The following is a 12,395-nucleotide window of genomic DNA, read 5'->3' as shown; positions in this document are numbered from 1 at the left end:
AGACATGAGAGAGCATGGTGAAAAACCAGTATGAGATAGAACGGAGCATAATAAAATAAATTACATAACAAGGCAAATATAAGAACACACGAAAGGCATGTGAGTCAGAAAAGAGCCAGTAAGAACATAGCAGGGATCGATTCACACCAAGAAAAGAGAAGAAGAAGAGTCAGAAACATTTTAAGGACTTTCCAGAAACCCTAATCGAAAAGAAGTGCTTTTTGAAAGAAAATCGAAAAAAGGTTTAAGAAACTTAAGCAACAGTGCAAACATGTAACAGATCTAAAATAATCGGAGAGAACCTCGATATTTAGGGTTCCAGATGAACCCTAGAGATGAGAAAGGCTTCGAAAATACCCGATCTAAGTCGGATAATGTCATAAACAGGCTCAAAAGACCAAGAGCCACCGGAGCAAGGCCGGAGATGGCCGGAATCTTCGAATCATTGAAGGCCTGGGTGAAGACCCTCGAGGTCTGGCCTCGATCCTTCGAACAACAGGCATGCAGGAAACATAGGAGGTGGATATAGGCTGTCCATGGCCTGAGAAGCCATGGACGCCGGTGAAAACATGGTGGAATAAGGTAGGTGAGGCTAGGGTTCCGGGGAGCCTTGAGAGAATTTGGGAGGTGAAGAGAGTTCAAAGGCGGCACATCTGATAGAGTGAATTAGGGTTAAGGGGGGTATGGGAATTAAAAAGGAAAGAACGGATCATGGCCGTTGATCAAAATGATCAACGCTAGGATTAAAAGAGAAGCTGGGCGGGTCTGAAAATGGGTCGTGGTGTTTGGGTTAAAATTTGAAATTGGGTCGTTTAATTAGGTTGGGATTGGGGGTTAAATTGAGGCTGTAATTGAAATAGAAATGGCCATGTGTTAAATAGCCAATTTCCCCCCTTTTATTTTATAAAAATAGTTAAAATGATTTTAAAGACAAATTAAAAGCATTGAACTAATTAATAATACATAAATATTGATCTAAAAATACTGAAAATGATTTTATAATTGTAAAATGCTGTTAATCGTAAAATAGGCTATAATTGCAATTATATGCTATTTAGCTTTAAAAATACCAAATAAATTTATAAAAATATGCAAAAATCACCTTAATTATATTTTGGTGTAAATACGAGGATAGAAATAAATTATTCACCAAAGTGATAATTTTGGGAACAATTATTGGATTTGTACTGTCAAAATAGACAATAATTGATTTTAAAAATCTTTAAAAAAATTAGGAAAAAATACCAAAACTCTTGGGCATGCTTATATATGCATACACATGCTATTTCGAAAGTATTTTGAGTGTAAAACACATAGGGAAAAATTGGGTATCAACAATTACTCTTAATTCTCCCGTGCTCTAGCAATTGCGCTCCCTAGACCACTACCATGTAGTTAGGTAGGGACAATCAGTCCGTAGTGACGGGAATCTAGGAATGAATGGGGATCCCTATCAATATAAAAAGAATATCTAATTAGAGTTTTCTCCCATTCTCTCACTCAATAGATCTATCTGGTCTGATACGGCACAGTACAATACGAGACGATGGAATGCAATGGGATAGATGGTAGAGGGCGGCCTGCGCCCAAAAGCGATGATTCATTTGTCCCCTTGTCCATAGGGACCTCGTGGCATACAACCGAAACGACTCCCGCTAGATAGCCGCCCCTTTCTCTATTTTTACATCCTCGTGGACGGACGAAAGAAGGGAAGTTATAGAACGGGGCAGTGAAGGCTCGCGAAGTAGACAGCAAGCAGCAAGCAAGAGCTTCTCAACCCCCTAACCTTTCTCTTTTTTAATAATACTTATTTTTATAATCAGGTAAGCTTTGAAGCTGGCTGCTCTGCTATACTATACTAGTTGTATGGCGCTAGCGCTTGACTAATATAATAGAAAGTAAAGGGACTCTATTATGATCTTACGAATCTAAAGATCTCAAAATGGAAGAATGAGCTCCTTTGCTCGCCCCTATCTCTAAAGGGGCGTAAGCACTTCACTCGCTAGGGGATGGGATTCATTCACTTGCATTCCTGCTAGCACTACAAAAAGCTCCGGTCTTAACGCCCCTACTACTGATGTGCGGCCTTTCCTCGGGTTTGTAGAGTCGGGTTTCCCGTTTACCCACAACGGAGGAGCCGCCCCACCAGGCAGGCGGCCACGGGTCATAACGCACTCTTCACGCAACAAATCCACTTTGAAGTTGACTTATTCGCTCGGCCAATCGTCAGAATGTGTACGAGATACCATAAGGGCCCAATATCTCAATAGAACCTTTGTCTAAAGCTTCGAAGGAGACTTCATATCCGAAACGCAGGAACGATCTGACTAGAAAGTCACTCAAAACTTGATCGAAAAACCAGCGTTTATTGAAGAAGCTATAGAGTCGATTACTAATAGTACTAGTTTGAAAGGCTCGTTGGAATTGATCCGCTACAGGATTAACATTATACGAAACATAATCACCTGAAGTACTAATCGAAATAGGTATTAGTTTGGTAATGGTTGGAGCAGCAAACTCGAATTCGGCAAGAATCTCATTTTTTTGTAGTACGAAGGGGGAATTGGCCCAAAAATTGGATGGGGGTCAAGACGCTGTCGGGTGCCGGCGGCTGACTCAAGTGCTCCCCGAACCGCGCAAAATGGTCGCCTATTACACGGCTGACTAACTCTGCCTGGGGTGTGGGTACCTATTATTCGTCGGGTAATTTGTCCGCGTATTCCCAAACAATAGAAAAGAGTCTTTCTTTCTCCTCTCTCGAGGAGAATTTAAAGGGAATGTGATCCCCTCTATTGTAATGAAATAATTGAAGCTCATTTATTCTTTGAAGGAGAGCTTTAGCAAAACCCACTTTTGCCTCATCTAAGGCCACGGGGGAAATAAAGTTGTCAAACATAGCATCGGAAAGAGTCGTCTTTCGCCCGATATTAAATAGGTATCTTAACTCTTCTTTAATATGGGAGCGTAGACATTTCGGTACAACTTCATTATCCGGTAGATCTAGCGCCATTAGCCATTCATCAGGATTGGGAGACGAGGTAGACGCTCCCCCACCCGAATCTTTTCCTGCGCAGTCTACCGTTTCTAACAACAATTCATCAAAGAAAAAAAAGAAGGAAAGCCAAAGAGACAGAGTCCAAACGCTTTCAATAATAGGTACACAACAAATGTCTGGATTATTTGTATAGTATAAATGCCATAAAGTGCGACCCAAGATCCATGATACGAAAACCAAAAGCAAGATAAGTAAGCACACGAAATCCTGATGTATTTCTAACTCCAACTCAAACAATAAATAATTATACAATAGAAAACATTATCTAAAGAGCTTTATCTCTATCATAATCGCTAAAATAGTTGAAAAAACGATCGCTGAAAATTCAAGTAAAAGGGAAGCGTTTTTTAGAACATAGGAGAGGAATTCAAATTAGGAGAAATTAAAATGTGAAAGGTAAAGATCTGAGATAAGTCCTTCTTTTTCTCTTACTATTTTGATAGAGGAGACTACCCACAGTGAACACCAACCCAATCTCGATAAGAATCAGTGCGCTACACTGGATCAATCCACGAAGGTGTGGCACTTCTCCACCCTCTACTAGCAGCTTTCTTCTCTTATGATTTTTTCTTAAGTAGAGGTTCTTTATCGGTGACCCAGTTGATTCGGCCCCCACTATCCTTAAGGAACTAACCCATGCAACAGAACTCATTTAGGTTAGAGGCTGCTTAGTAAGAGCTAAGTACAGATCTGCTACCAGCTCCCTGGGTAGCCATTCGTCTAATGAGCTAACTTCTTGACCTTGCTCTAGGCCCTCTGGGTCTTTATTTCCTTCTTCTTGTTGCTCCTCGTCATTTGATTTGCATGGTTACCTGCTGCTTGTGGCGCCGCTGATGAAGCCACATTCGGAAAGTTTTAATCGGCAGAGGCACGGGCGTATAACTAGTATTAAAACCTTGTAATAGAATATGCTTGTTCGCCCCAAGCTCATCCGAGAGGATAGGAAATAACATCTCTGTATGATAAGTTTGAAGGAGCGTACCGCCAGTGGGTATCTCTGGAACTTAAACATGAGCTGAAGCGGTTGCGATTGTCATGAGATGTGGAGCATGTGGGAAACATTGACATAAGCTCTTCTATTTGAGATTACGGAGTCACAAGTAACTGATTGATAGAGCGTAACTGTCAACCATATGCAACCAGGGATGGAGTTATTCGATCACAGTGGATACCGTGCCTGAATGTAATGTGCAGTCTGGCCTTCAATCCGATTAGGGGCATGTTGTCCTTTCTCCTACGCCTAGTGCCTTACTTTCATAAAGAAGACATCTGTCCGTTCAATCAGAATGTCTATTTCTAGAGGTATACTCCATTTAGAGATATCCCACTTATCTTCCTGAAAGTCAAGTGCCACATCGGATACGCATTCAGTTACCTTTCTAAGAGCTCCTTTCATTTCTCTTCTTTGCTTCTGATTTAATAGCATGGAGACTCGCGCAAAGGGTTAACAGTTGATAGGCAAGTCAAGCGATAAAGCAGTAAATCCACTAAGAAAGGCACTAATAGCTATTCACTCACCAACAACAGCAGCAAGGCAAGAGTGGAAGGAGAAAAGAAAGAAGGATCAAGTCGAGTGTTGTTCGGTGTAAAGCTGAGGTAGTTGTTCTAGTTCTGGACAGGAAAGTAAAGTATGGGCTTAGGGCTTTTGAATTTGAAATGGACTTGCAACCGGGGGAGAACAGAACTCTGGGTCCCGAATTCCCCCACCGACTGAGAGATTCGATTTCCAAATCCAAGCTGGAACGTAGTCGCTATAGCGAAGCTATTGGCTTTCGCTTTGCCAAATCGGATCGGAGATGATTCGAGCATCAGTGTTTATATATATGATATATGAGAATGAGATTTCATATCAATATATGGGTACACTGATCTCCGTGTGATATTTGTTTTGTCATTTTCTTTGTACGATATTTCTACTCAGCTTAAAAAGAAGCCTCTCTTAAGTTCAAGAGTTTAGAAAGGCTCTTAGCATGGGAAGGAGCTCAGACTTCCTTAGAAGGAGATAAGCTAGAACTATGTTTGTATGTACGGGTCTCGGCAATTATAGAGACTAGATAAAATAGGGCAATGAGTTGGTTGTTAGAATAAATGAATGAGGTCGCCGCTTCGCCCTATGGAAACTAACTTTAGTGTCCAAATATTGTCGCGGGAAAGAAGCTTTTTGAATCAATAAAGGAAGCCTATTGAATCAGCTTTTGGGAATGGAAGGGGAAGGGGAATATGCCAATGAACTTTAAGCAGGGGACAAAGCTGGGGATGGCAAGGTTCTTTATCAACGATGCGGCATTACCGCAGTTGTATGTACTTGCATTTCTGCTATTAGCATGCTTTGATGGCATAGAATCAATAGTTGACACGCACAAAATAGAAAGAAGGGCTCTTTGAATGACTCCGGTGGTATAGAATCTCTTTCCAGAAGAGGGCTAGTCTAAAGGCCTTGCCTTATGAAAGAAAGGAAGGATAAGAGGAGGGGAGCGAAGAGAGTAGGCTGCACGTGACAGACTCTGCTCCTATTTCAAATGCTCTTCTTTCCACCTATCTGGTCTCAACCTCTTCCGGTCTTAAGTTGCTTACTCGTTTCCCGAGGTACGAAGTCTCTCTTCTGCATTTGACCTGAAACTGGGGGTTTAACTCGCGGCGGAAGGAAAGAAGCATGTAAGCCCGTAACTAAAGTCAAAAGGAGGGCTAATAGCTTCCTTCTTTCTTGCCTTTTCTCGGTTACTCTTTCCCAGTTCCTAGATCTAAGACTAGTGGAAGAAGGGGCAAGAGTGGCTTCGCTCCTACACCTTCCTACACGAAGGGCTCTGATACTAGGAAAGCGGAAAGCATGGGTAGGGCAAGAGGCTGTGGACGACGTGACCCGTTAGCACCGGATGAATGACGCAAACTTGAGCGCCTGAAGTCACGAGAGAAGGACGCGAGTTCCTTCAGGGCAAAGGGCATACCTGAAATTTAGGTCATGCAGGAATGCAGAAACGGAACAAAGAAAAGCTTGACGCTAATCCACTAAAGACTGAACCCATCAAGCGAACAAGTCGCTAAGGCTTCCACAGACCGAGGCTTATAGCAAAAGGAAAGACGATTCTATCCAATCACAACCTCGCCAAGTCTCTAATCAGGGGCTCCATCATGTTAGCCAATACGAAGAGTGGCTGTTCTGTTAATAGAGTATATCACAGCTAATGCACTCCACGATTCCGAATACACCTATAAGCTCGCCTCAATCTTAGATTTTTCCTTTATATGCTTTAGTAGATAGAAAGACTCTTTGACGGGCTACTCCCCAAGCAGAACAACCTCACTGTCTCCCGAAGCAGCCTAGTCACACAATGCAGTTGGAGCTAGAGACGAGGATGGCACCGTGAATGCTTAGCCAGAATAGACCAAGCTAAGCAAAGAGGAACCTATCCCAAGCGTAGCATCAACTATTATATCTTCCCTACTGCTATAAAGGAATAAGGAGAGAGACAATGCAGAGAAGCACTTTTCGAAGAGAGAGAAAGAAACCTCCCTAACTCAGAAAGGCCCAGACTGCGCTGAGGAAAGAATGGCACTTTACAAATAAGAAGAGGGGCAATGAGAGCAGAGAAAGAAAGCTAACCTAAAGGTAATTATTTCTCTAAAGGGCGACGCAAACGTGAAGGTCATTTTCCTTACTGGCACTGAAAACCTTCAAGGACAGGCGTAAAGCCCTCCTCACTGGTTGGCAGAGACCCTATTCGATCGTATGGACCTATTCCCATTTATGGCACAGTATCCCAAGCAGTAAGGCTCTGTAGAGCTAGTCTCCCTTGAGACCTGCTGCCGCAAAAGCTCTTTCTGCTGCTCCTTCGCCTGCGGATTAAGCTGTAGAAGGCAAGCAAGCAAACCTTGGCAACTGGCAATTTCAAGGATCAGGGGAGGTATGAAATGGTTATCTCGGCTGGGAATCAAGCCCCAACACAAAGAGCTGTGGGCCAGGTTGCTTTGCTTTATCGGATCAATCAGTGTGCAGTGGGCAAGCTCTTTCCCAAGTCGCTGAGCTGTTTAACAGAGGGAAGGTCAAAGAGCTGTGGGGCTAGGAGTGTTCTCAATCTTAGCATTCCGAGACAAAGCCTGGGTCGTCGAACTAAAGAATCTCAGCATTGGCCATAAAAACGCGTTTGAAGGCCTGTTTCTGGGACCAATAGGGAGGGATCTAAAACTTGAATTTCTGCTATATCAACCTTCCAAACCAAAAGGGGATTCCGCTCCTACCGCTAAAGCATTGTTTCGGCCCCTGCTTCCAGAAGAGTTGGTGCAAAAGTCATTGTAGTCCAAATAGCATATTTCCGGTTAGGGGCCTAAGACTTACTAAAGCTATTGTAGCTATTCACTCCTTCTAGTTCTAGTGAATTTCGCTCCAAATAGCATAAAAAGAAGCTTGAGTTCAATTAGGGGGTAACCCTATGTAGTCAACCGGCTCCCAATGAAGAGGTAAGGGGCGTAGCGATGAAGTCGAACAGGGTTGGTAAATTCACCGGGTGACTCGAAAGCAGGCTCTTAAAGACCACTCCTAGCGCGTCAGTCATTTCGCTCCCAAAGAGCTCCCTAAAAACGTTGCCAATATCGATAGCAGCTCCTGTTCAAGCTCTTGTTTCGGCTCCCGCAAAAGAAATTGTCGCAGTCTCAGTTGGATAAATGAACAGCTTTGCATCTATTTCCTATTGTAATGACAAAGGTTTTTCTACTGATCCAGTGTCAGATAATTGGGAATTCGCTTTCAGCTCTTAATCTTCTTCGGGAGACATGGAAAAAGGCAAGGCTCGAGAGACCTAGCGCTAAAGCAATTGTAGCGGCCCTTGCTCTATCTGCTTCTTTCTCTTCCCAGGAATGAACAATTGGATAAAAAAAGGATTTTCTTCTTTGTTTATATATATGTTATTATGATAATATTAAGATTAAGCAAGCAAGAAAACGGATGCGCGAGGCTAACGCTATAGGCTTGAGCGCGTTAGCGCTTAATCAATCCGTTGCTTGTTCCTTTCGTGACTCAAACACCCGGTACACTTTCTGGCTCGCAACGACTCAAAGGCCGGGGGCTATATATTTGCTTGCAAAGCAGGCTGTTCGCCTTTCGAAAAGGGTGAGCCTCTTTGATTTAAAAGGCGCTACTAAACTACTCTAGTACAACTAGTGTTAGTAGTACAACAGAATGTCGTTCACCCCGCAAGCCCTTCGTATGCAAGCCCTACTGAAGTACCAAAGGTGAATGGCATTAGTACAGCTGTTAAGAATACTCTCCGATCTTGACTTTGTAAACTAATAGGCCGGTAGGTTACTTTTGAATCAAAGTAGCGACGAAAGGGGGAAATAGCTCAGTCGGTTAGAGTGCTGGTCTGTCATGCTAGAAGTCGCGGGTTCGAACTCTATACAAAGGGCCTTTCCTTTCAAATGACAACTGCCTCTTCTTGCTGCGAGGGCCTTGAAACCAAACCACCCACCCGCCCGAAAATGCCCATTCCTTTCTCGTTGGGGGTAAAAATGCTCGATGTCCTATTACAGCCAGCTCCCAATGAGAAAAGATTCATTTTTAAGAAGTTCATTTGATGACATAACAAGTCTCACCACCTTCTTTTGAACTATATCTATTTCTTTAAGCACTCTAGACACACTGACGGGAGAAAAAAAATATAGAAGTCCTGCGGAACTGATGACCGCGGGTGGAGAATTACTCGATAAATAGAAGACCATGCTACCGTTTTGGGCCAACAAGGTCAAAATCTTTGTCAACGCGAGGAATGGACATGACAATCAGTCCGAATCCAAGCAACACCCATGGAACCCACCCAGCATAAGGAAAAAATGGCACCAACGGATGTGGCCATACCCAGAAAAGAAAGTTGGCCTAACTCCAGTTTGTTTGATGAAGTTGAATAGTAAAAAATCTTTGGGCGAAAGGCAAATAGGGCTCATCCTTGATTTCATGAAATGTTTCCTTCCCTTCCATGCCAAATTGAACCTTATCTTTCTTACTCAACATGAGGCTTGTAGACTCGTGACGCAACACGACTGAATGACTTAATGTTTCAGGTTCACAGGAAGATTCTGGACAGAAGTATTCAAACTCTTGGGGTCAAATCAAAGCTGAACTTCTCCACGAGTCTTCATCCCCATTTCAGTTAGGGCAAATGGCCGAAAGGATCAATGCGTTATTGGAGGAGTACCGCTCCGTGGGGCAGTTTGTGAGTGCCAACAGGGTACAGCTGCTGGACGTAGCACAATTCTGCTAAAACTTGCAAAAAAGCTATGCATCTGTCTATTCGAGTTAGCGATAGGCCAGCAACCTTTGGCTCCCCACATGGTTGTGGCCGGCTACACGGGAAGGAGCCCCTCTGCTTACAAGTTTGCTAAGGATTGGCAGCAGCAAAACTGAGATTGCTAAGGCTTAAACCTTGGAAAGGGAAGCTAATGTTCGAAAGGCCCAACGGATCACCATCGGATAGAACCCTTGCGACCTGCTCCCCTCTGACTTAGGACTCACTACCCGCTTGAAAGCCCTACTTCTGTCTTGCTTATGACTAGAACCCGGACTGCATTCACTCTTTCTCTTTTTTCTCTACTTGGTAGTTGCTTCTTCACCGTTCAAGTAGCTGTGCTGTATCAATATGGGAACTCGGTTGCATCATGGAAAGTTCATTAAAAATTCTTCCAACATCTCAATATTCTCCTTTTTTCAACACCTCCAATCTCCGCACCATGTTCGTTCTGTGACTCTCCATATTTTCCAAATTTCAAACCGCTACGCCCCAGCAAGAAAACGGATGCGCTAACGCCTTTATTAGAATAGGCTTGAGCGCTAGCGCGCCCCTATCTCGTTAGTCGTTGCTTGTTCGGTCGAGCACTTCATTCCTTACTTTCAAGTGTTTTTCTGAAGTTCCTTCTAGATTACTGTCAAATAGGTTCTTCTGCCGCTTCATTGGTTGGTCGACATAAGAGGGTGTCAGCACTAAGAAAGCAAATCGGACTACAAAGATCAGTACTAAGTTAGAAGGAAACTAAGCATCAGGCCCTAAGCAAAAACAATGGGATAGTACCGTCAGTGTCATCACTGAATCGGGTACATCTGGGTTGGTGGAAACTAGGTCCGCGTGTCAAAGAATATCTCCGTTATTCAGTCCCTTCTAAGCAGGCTCAGGATATGGGCAGTGCATATGACAGACGATCAGGGAATTTTCTTCTTAATAGAGTACTAGACATCTCACACGGCTATATGACCAAAGATCAGGTCTCCGACCAAACTTCCCTTAGCTACATTGAAACAACACATTTCACACTTAATTAAAAGGGCTTAACGATGCCATAGTCTCTACACGCCTGACTTATCCCTTATTCAGGATTGGTTATTTTCTCACACCGGAACGAACATAGTTTCTCTAATTCCAACCGGAGCGATGTTGGGAACTTGCACTCCTGATAACAAACAAAAGCTGGATTCTATCTCTTCCTTTTGTGAAGCGTATCTATTTGTTGGTTGATTGGCTTGTGGTGCTGCTCTAACCACGCTGTGGAGTTGAACCACAGTTCTTCCTTACCTTTCGCGGTGAAATTCCTCTTCCCTTTTTCATAGCTATTATGGACGAACCGCTGACCTCACTCAATTCTAATCTCGAAATCTTTACCCGATCAGGAAATGCTTATCTTATATGGCACCACTGGTCTGAGTTACGTTTCCTATATATGCTTTCGTTCCATCCGACTTCAAGAACTTGTATGGGGACACCCACCCTTTCCCCTTTACCCTCTCACTCCCTAAGGAATGAAAGGCCACATCTAAGCCCATACCACTGGAATACGAATGAGATCTGGAATTACACCATATAATAGTACATGGCTTTTCTTCTCGAACCCACCTCCTCCAAATAAATTGCACCTTCATAATTCAATTAAAGATAGATAGAAGGGAGAATGCCGCTTTAGAAAAGATAGAATAGTTTTCGACTCCCCCGTAATTGACCCCTAAGCATGGGAGAATTGGTCGATCAACTCTAGGCTGAGCTTCTAGTGAAAAGCCAACCATATGGTTTAAAAATGCAAGAACTTTACATTCTTCATTTCAACTTGATATGAGCCTACCGGTGACCGCCTCTATGAGGCCCTTTGGGCGGTGCTTTCTCAATCAACTAGTAGACTTGCATGAAGAAAGAGACTAAACAAAGCGGATTACTTATTTAGAAGTAGACTGAACACCAACCCAATCTCGAAAAATAAAGAGAAGTACAAGCAAGGACATTTTCTCGATCAAGAAGGTATTGAACTTCTCGACGCACCTCTATCAATTCCTTCTTTGCCTCATCTCTCTTATGAAATTTCTTTTGTAACAAGAAGCAGGATGCTATAACTGACTCCATTGAGTCCGCTATGAACAATCCACCATTTTCTGGATTATTGCCGATGTAATCATAAAAAGCAAATTTTTCAGGGACCGGATAAACTTTGATTTTCGGCTAACCCAGCGCCAACTCTTCAATAGATTTCTTGCTGGAGTTCCGTCCTTTAAGCCAGGGAAGCTGCATCTACTTTAATTGATGATTTCTCACCTTCAGCCTCTATACTATATTACATCAAATAGAAGCAATGGTACAGATATTGACCTAACCAAGCTAGTATGAATCATCTCAGCTCCGATCATGGTGAAGGTCCTGCGGGAGATTAGTTTCAAGCCACTGCCTCGAGAGCTGCCTACGAAAGAGTTCCGGCTATGCCTGTCCATCGTAACATTCATAAACGAGATTGATAGATGAATAGAGGAGTCCAGCCACAATTATTATTGATTCGCCTGGGAGGAGTTCAACGAACTTAGAGAGATGAGCCTAACAGTGCCCAAGCCAAAATAGAGAGAGGAGAAGAATGAAACTATCTAATTGGGATCATAGTTCCGACCATTCTTTGAAGGCCGATAGGTGAAGAAGTGTTTAGCCACACTCTCTGCGGAACAGTCTTATCAAAGCGCTCTCTTTAACCAATCAAGCAAGACAGATGGAATTAAAGACAGAAAAAGTAGCTCCGCAGCTCGCCCAGAAGAAGATAGACCCGCCACTATAGATTTGTCAATCCCTGGGCTTGGCCAAAGACATACCCGGCATACTAAGACTAAGATGAATCATCTCAGTTCCTCAACAGGCCTAGTCCCTAAATCCCTAAACTAAATAGGACGCTTATAATCGCGATCATGCCGCATCAGCTCTTTCAGTCACTACTACCTGTGTCGCACCTACAGTGGCAGAGAGTTTGATAAGACTCTCGGATAAGAAAGATCAATCCTGAATAAGCTTCAGCTGATTGTCATTATAAATCTTTTTATTAGCAAGGAGCTATCTAT

Source organism: Nicotiana attenuata, chromosome 5, assembly GCF_001879085.1.
Source record: "Nicotiana attenuata strain UT chromosome 5, NIATTr2, whole genome shotgun sequence".
Taxonomy (NCBI): Eukaryota; Viridiplantae; Streptophyta; class Magnoliopsida; order Solanales; family Solanaceae; genus Nicotiana; species Nicotiana attenuata.
This window is presented reverse-complemented; position numbering follows the sequence as displayed.